The 6,465-nt window shown below is 37.5% G+C and overlaps 1 non-coding gene across 1 annotated transcript; it reads left to right on the top strand.

Annotated features, from left to right (window-relative positions):
* Positions 1-709: 709 nt before the first annotated feature.
* On the top strand, positions 710-781 carry TRNAD-GUC (transfer RNA aspartic acid (anticodon GUC)). Its single transcript has one exon. It is a non-coding gene; the product is annotated as a tRNA-Asp (tRNA).
* The last annotated feature ends 5,684 nt before the right edge of the window (positions 782-6,465 follow it).

Raw genomic sequence — 6,465 nt, 5'->3', positions numbered from 1 at the left:
TTAAAATTAAAGGAGAGTCTGCACTGAAAAGACTGGGAAGTGATGAAGAGAGAAAATGCGATTCTGTTGTCTAGGTACTAACAAGATAAAATTATTGCCACAGTCTCTGCAATGCTGTTCATAATTTTTTGAAGGACGATTTCCCATAACGCCTTTGTAAATAATGACACATAAAAAAATCTAACAACCTTTCTCATGATAAAGACAGTACACGGAAGTAACATTTTGTTCCTCGTTAGCCACACACAGTGGTGGATTCGGGGTAGGGGCACCGGGGCACGTGCTCCCCTATCATTCTTTGGAAAATATACACCAATCGTTTAAATTCCCTTTAGCTACAAAAAAAGTTTTTTTTTTATCATTATTAACATAGGATTTTATCTATTTTTGCATTGTGGCTCAGCTATTTTCAATTGACTACAGTTGGCAACACTGATGCTTATGTGATCGACATTCTAGTGCACAAAATGGCGCCCCCCGTCACAAATGTTGCCCCTTCTGTCATTTTTTTCTGGATCCGCCACTGACCACACACTTCTCTGTTTCTCTTTTACCTAGTATGCAACGTATGCTCTTGGTAAAGAGACTTAATATCAAATTGAAACATATATAAAAAATGCATGAAACAAATTACAATAATAAAAAAACAGTGGTAAATTATAAATAATTATTTATAATTAAAATTTATAATTCACCAATAAAAAACAAGTCCTCGGTAGTATAGTGGTTAGTATCCCCGCTTGTCACGCGGGAGACCGGGGTTCGATTCCCCGCCGGGGAGGAAGATTTCTTTTTTTCCCCCAGGGGCTCACGTGGGATATGGTGAGTATGGGCTTGGCATACCCAGGGTCCTGAGCTGGATATCATCATTCTTCTATTTCTTGGTGATTCCTCTCTCTCTCTCTCTCAGGGTAACTTGGAATTTTTTTTTTTTTTTTTTTGGCTGGTGCAGTATAAGCCTCAGGCTTCCTTGCACTATATGGCTAATAATAATAATAATAATAAATAATATTTATAATTCACCAATAATATTTATAATTCACAATAAAAATCAAAATGCACATAATAAACCAAAACTAATCGCTCATATAAATCAACGTGATTAAACCTCCCGAAAAATTGAAATTAAAAGAAAAATACAAAGTCCCTAAAAGATTAACAAATATTTTCGACATATATTTTTCTCAGAGAGTACATTAAATAAGGTAAGGGATTAAAAAAGAAAAAAAAAAAGCTGTGCTTCGCGGGTGGCGAAGTGGTTATAGCTTTATAATCACCTCATGGCCTTAGTTGCTTTGACGCTTAATACACTTCTCTCGTGGGTGGTGTATTAGTACACTTGGTAGAATCGCCGCCCTCCCCATACCGGGTGGAAAATACCCGCGCTCTAGTCCTGTTGAAGACGTAAGGAATTTTTATGAGCCTTTTTCACAACTTGGCTGAGTTAGTCGGTCTCAGGCGAGGGCACCATCGTTTTTCGTCCAGCAAACAGAAAAGCGACCTCACAACAGACGCAATTTACAGACAATATGGCCTTAGACGATAATGCTTCTAAAACCGTACTACTACAGTACTTCGTTTAACACACACACACACACACACACACACACACACACACACACACACACACACACACACACACACACCCCTAGCGACGCCTGGTGGCGTTTTCTTTCAAAATAAATCAACCAACTGCCACTAACCTAGGATAAGCCCAATTCTGATTTATACTCTATAGAGCCCTCCCCCTCATGGATAGTATGGCGCATATAAGCACCCTCCTCCTCACACGGGATGGAAAAGGCCCGGTCCGAATACCGTCAATGACGCGAGGAATTTTTTTTACAATGTCTTTGAGTTAGTCGGTCTCAGGTAAGGTTGTATATTTTTTCTCCCATAAACTCGGGTTTTCGTTCAGCAAACAGGCAAATCGACCACGGAACACGCGCAATTTACAGAGCAATATGGCCTTAGTTGCTGGTGTTCCTAAAACCCTACAACAACAACAGCAAGAACCATCTCATTTTATATGACATAATATACAATAATTCAGTGATACTGTACATACACTGGTGTGCAAAACTTAAGGACCAGTCAGGTTTTCATAGGAGTGGCCTGGATAGGGAAAAAGAAAAGCATACCAAAGGAACCTCGTGAGGTACAGAAATGATGAAGGAAACATCGACACAACAACGGAAACAAAACGGTACAAAGGGACTTTATTCAAAAATGGCAACATAGCACTGACTGCCATGATACAGATGCATCACTGCCAAAGATGGAACAAAGGGAAGAGGTGGTCCTCAGTTGGAGATATGACCACCCCTAATGTCGATGTAGGCTTTGCACCGCCTGTCCATACTTAGAACAATGTCGTTGATAAGTTCTTGCGGTAACATAGTCCATTCCTCTGTCAGCGCCATCTTCAGCTGGTGAACATTTTCTGGTGGGTATGAACGTGCCGCTAGGCGTCTCTCCAGAGCGTCCCATGTGTGTTCGATGGAATTTAGATCGATGGAAACGGGCAGGCCAATCCATACGAACGATGTCCTCACTTTCCAAAAGCATATCAACAGCTGCAGGGCAATGACGTGTGGAACCTCGGAACAGACGCACACGGGGAAGGATTACTTCAGCACAGTAGCGTGCACTGGTTACAGTACCGTCTTCCAGTATCTGCAGTTGTGTACGTCCATCCAAGATAACGCCTCCCCAGACGAGAACACCTCGACCGCCATATCGATCCCTCTCAATGATGTTTTCGGGGTGATACCGTGTGCCAACCTCTCGCCAGATTAGCTGAAGTCCAGAATCGCTGCTGAGACTAAATCTACTCTCATCAGTTAAGAGTATCTACCCCATTGCGCTGCTGTCCAGCCCTTGTGTTCGATGCACAACTGTAAACGGTGTCTCCGATGGGCAGGTGTTAAAGGGACGCAGCGTACTGGCCGTCGAGCAAACACTCCACCTTTGTGGAATCGCCTGGCCACAGTAAACCGCGATATCCTGCTTACTGTGTTTCTGTGCAGCTGGTTTGCAATGGATCCTGCTGTCTGGTGTCGGTCCCTCTTGGCCTGTAGGATTATATAGCGGTCATCATTGGGCGTTGTTTTTCGTAGACGACCACCACTGGTTCTTCGAACAGCTGTACCTGTCGTTCTGAAGGCCGACCACGCACGTGGGACGATGCTATGGGCGATACCGAACTCTGAAGCCACGCTCCTCGCACTTCGACCTTCCTCGAGCTTCTCAATTATTCGCCCCCGGGTGAAGTAATCCAGATGTTGTCTACTGGCCATTTCGTTGTCTGTAGCACTGTATGAAACCAATCGAACGTCTGTAACAATCGTGCTCACCATTCGGTGATTTGCACATAACTGCTGCTTTTATCTGTTTATGTGAGCCCTCTCATCACGATTCAAATTTTTGCATGTGCACCAGCTTCCTACTGAACAGCCACAGTTATGCAAATCGCTACAAGCTGTTTCGTTTGATTTTGTGGTTGTAACCTTTAGAAATAATGTTGGTCCTTAAGTTTTGCACACCAGTGTAGTATCCCTCGGGAATACTACACTGCTGTGCAAAATCTAAAAAAAATTATTTATTTATTATTTTCTAATTCTAATCGAATTAGAAAATAATAAATAAATAAATTTTTTAATTATCAATTGAACTATTGTGTTCAATTTTACTTAATAAGTATACATCATCACTTATTTTATTTATTTGCCACATCTCACGTAAATAAAACCCAAAGGGGTATTTGGGTAGACTATTTTTTTTGATAGAAGAGGAAATACACCTGTAAAAAGCAAAAAGTTGTCACACTTGGGAAAAACTCTTGCCCAAGTGTGACAACACTGATATGGTTGCCCTTTAGATTTGTAAATAAAGTGTTATCTGAATCTTTATCAGCAATCTTTAAGTTTGCCAGTTTCACTTCTATTCTTTCGTTTCATTTGACCAAGCTAGCTTATTATTATTATTATTGTATTGTATTGTATTATTATTATTATTATTAGAGAATTTAGTAGACTCTTTTAACTTACATTTAAACAACAATAACTTTATAATGATTTTATTTATAGATTTGACCAAAGCATATGATTTAATTGATATCCCAATATTGCAACAAAAATTACTGAAATATGGTATAAGGGGAAGAATCAATCAACTGTTAGTATGTTATTTAACCAAAAGAAAAATAACAGTTGAAGTTAAGGAAAATCATACAATGTAAAGAGAGGAGTACCTCAGGGCACTCATGCAGGGCAAATCATGTTCAACATCTATATAAATGATATATTCGAAGTAATAAAGAACTCCTTTATAAAAATGTATGCAGATGATATAATCTTATATACAACTGAAAAGAACCTGACAAAAATGACTAAAGATTTACAGCAGGATGTAATACTTGGTTGCATGATAATAAATTAGCACTCAGCTTTGAAAAAAAAATAAATTTTTGGTAATTAGACCTCCTCATCAAACCTTGGACATTCATCCCTTAAATTACATACACGTGAATGCCTACATGATCAGAATTTCCAGAATTGCAAATGTCTAACTGTAGAAGAAGTTTCAAATCACTGTTACCTTGGGTTACGGATTGACTACAGTCTAAGTTGGGCAATGCATATAACAAATTTGTACAAAAAAAAATGAGATTTTATGTGTACTTTTTTTAAATCTTAGAACAAAATCATTTTGTTCTAAGATTTAAGAATAAGTTAAATCTTAGAACAAAAGTTACCTTATATTATGCATTAGTGGTTTGTTTGTTATTTGGAGCATTAGCAACTAAGGCCATATGCGGTGGTCATTCCCTGACCTTTCCGCATTCGGTGGTGACGGGTTCGAACCCCGGTCTAATCAAGAAGCGTGTGCTACGCACTGCTGCTCCTTCCCACCTGGCTACAGTCGCCTGCATTAGTGGACTCCCAACTCAATTATTTAGTAAATGTATGGGCACGAGCAAATATAACTGAAATAAGGGTAATAAACAACTTAATTATCAGGATTTTGAGACTTTTAATGGGGACAAACTTTTATAATGACCTGAATAAGAGAAGGCAATTTTTGCTGAAATACAAAATGCTTTATCCAGTTCAAAAACGGAAGTTAAATTTAATCTTGAAAAATCTTAACACTATTTTTGAAGAGTCGAATCTGCAAAGAAATGTCTCACTTAATTTAAGGAATCCAAAAACAATTGTTTTGCTTCGCCCTAGGGTACTAAATATATTTGGAGATAGCCATACAATGAATATAATAAACACCTCGATGGCTAGTGTAGATTTTAGGCTCAGGAGAAGTTATTCTAGCTCCAAATTAAAATTCTTAATAAGAAAATTTTTGATACTCAATGATACAGTAGATTAGAATTGCTATGCAGATAAATTGCAATCTCTGTTTGCAGTGCGGAATGTTGTGATTTCATTATCTTTTCTGTTAGTTAACAAATTTATATGCAAAAACTGTTGTAAATTAAGAATTACAACTTGTCAAGAAATTTACTTTTCTAAACAAGTTCATTTATTGTAAACAAATTCTCTTGATAAAAATGAATTGTATTGTATTGTATTGTATTGTATTGTATTGTATTGTATTGTATTATTATTATTATTATTAGCTATATAGTACAAGGAAGCTCGAGACTTATACTGCACCAGCCAAAAAAAAAGGTTTGAGTTACTCTGAGAGATAGAGACAGAAGCAGAAGGGGATCACCAAGAAAGATGATATCCAGCTAAGGACCCTAGGTATGCCAAGCCCATACTCACCAAATGTGAGCCCCCTGGGGTTAAATTATGTGTTTCTACTTCATGTAATTTATTTAACCCTCTAGTGGGTTAAATACATTACATCTGATTTTCAAGTGATAAATTATGTTTATTTATTTGCGACATTCTCTCAATGCTAATTAACTTGTGTATTTTTTAAATTATGTTCTCTGTTGATGAGCTTAATACATTTTCAAATGAATTATAACCAATTAGCATGAAATTACCTGCAGTCATTACGCTCCATTTCTACTAATATTTGTTTGTATATAAAACACCTCATTAATTGCCTTTTTATATAGATTATTTTTAGTCCAGAATTTTAACCACAACAAGTCAATAACCCTGGATAAGTAGTTAGTTCTAGGAAGACCATTGAATAAAATTCACAGACACAATTTTATAATTATTAAAATATTACTTGCATGTATTCGGGCAGATAATGAACGACGAACAAATTTATTATAAAAATTGGCCTGTTTAAGTAGGATCAGGTTATTGACCTTGGGATCAATGCACACCACAGGTTAAGAAACAGCATTGTTCCAAGCAACAGAATATTTTTAGTATATAACAAACAGATAAACTGACCTAAGGATACATGCAATTAAGCACAATATATTGAGGCCTCATATCTGTCCTAACAAAGCCCATGCGTTAACATTAAAATGTTAAGAAC

This window comes from Mastigoproctus giganteus, chromosome 7, assembly GCF_048544385.1.
Source record: "Mastigoproctus giganteus isolate SK-2022 chromosome 7, ASM4854438v1, whole genome shotgun sequence".
Taxonomy (NCBI): Eukaryota; Metazoa; Arthropoda; class Arachnida; order Uropygi; family Thelyphonidae; genus Mastigoproctus; species Mastigoproctus giganteus.
The sequence above is the reverse complement of the archived record's forward strand: the minus strand, read 5'-3'. Positions and strand labels throughout refer to the sequence as shown.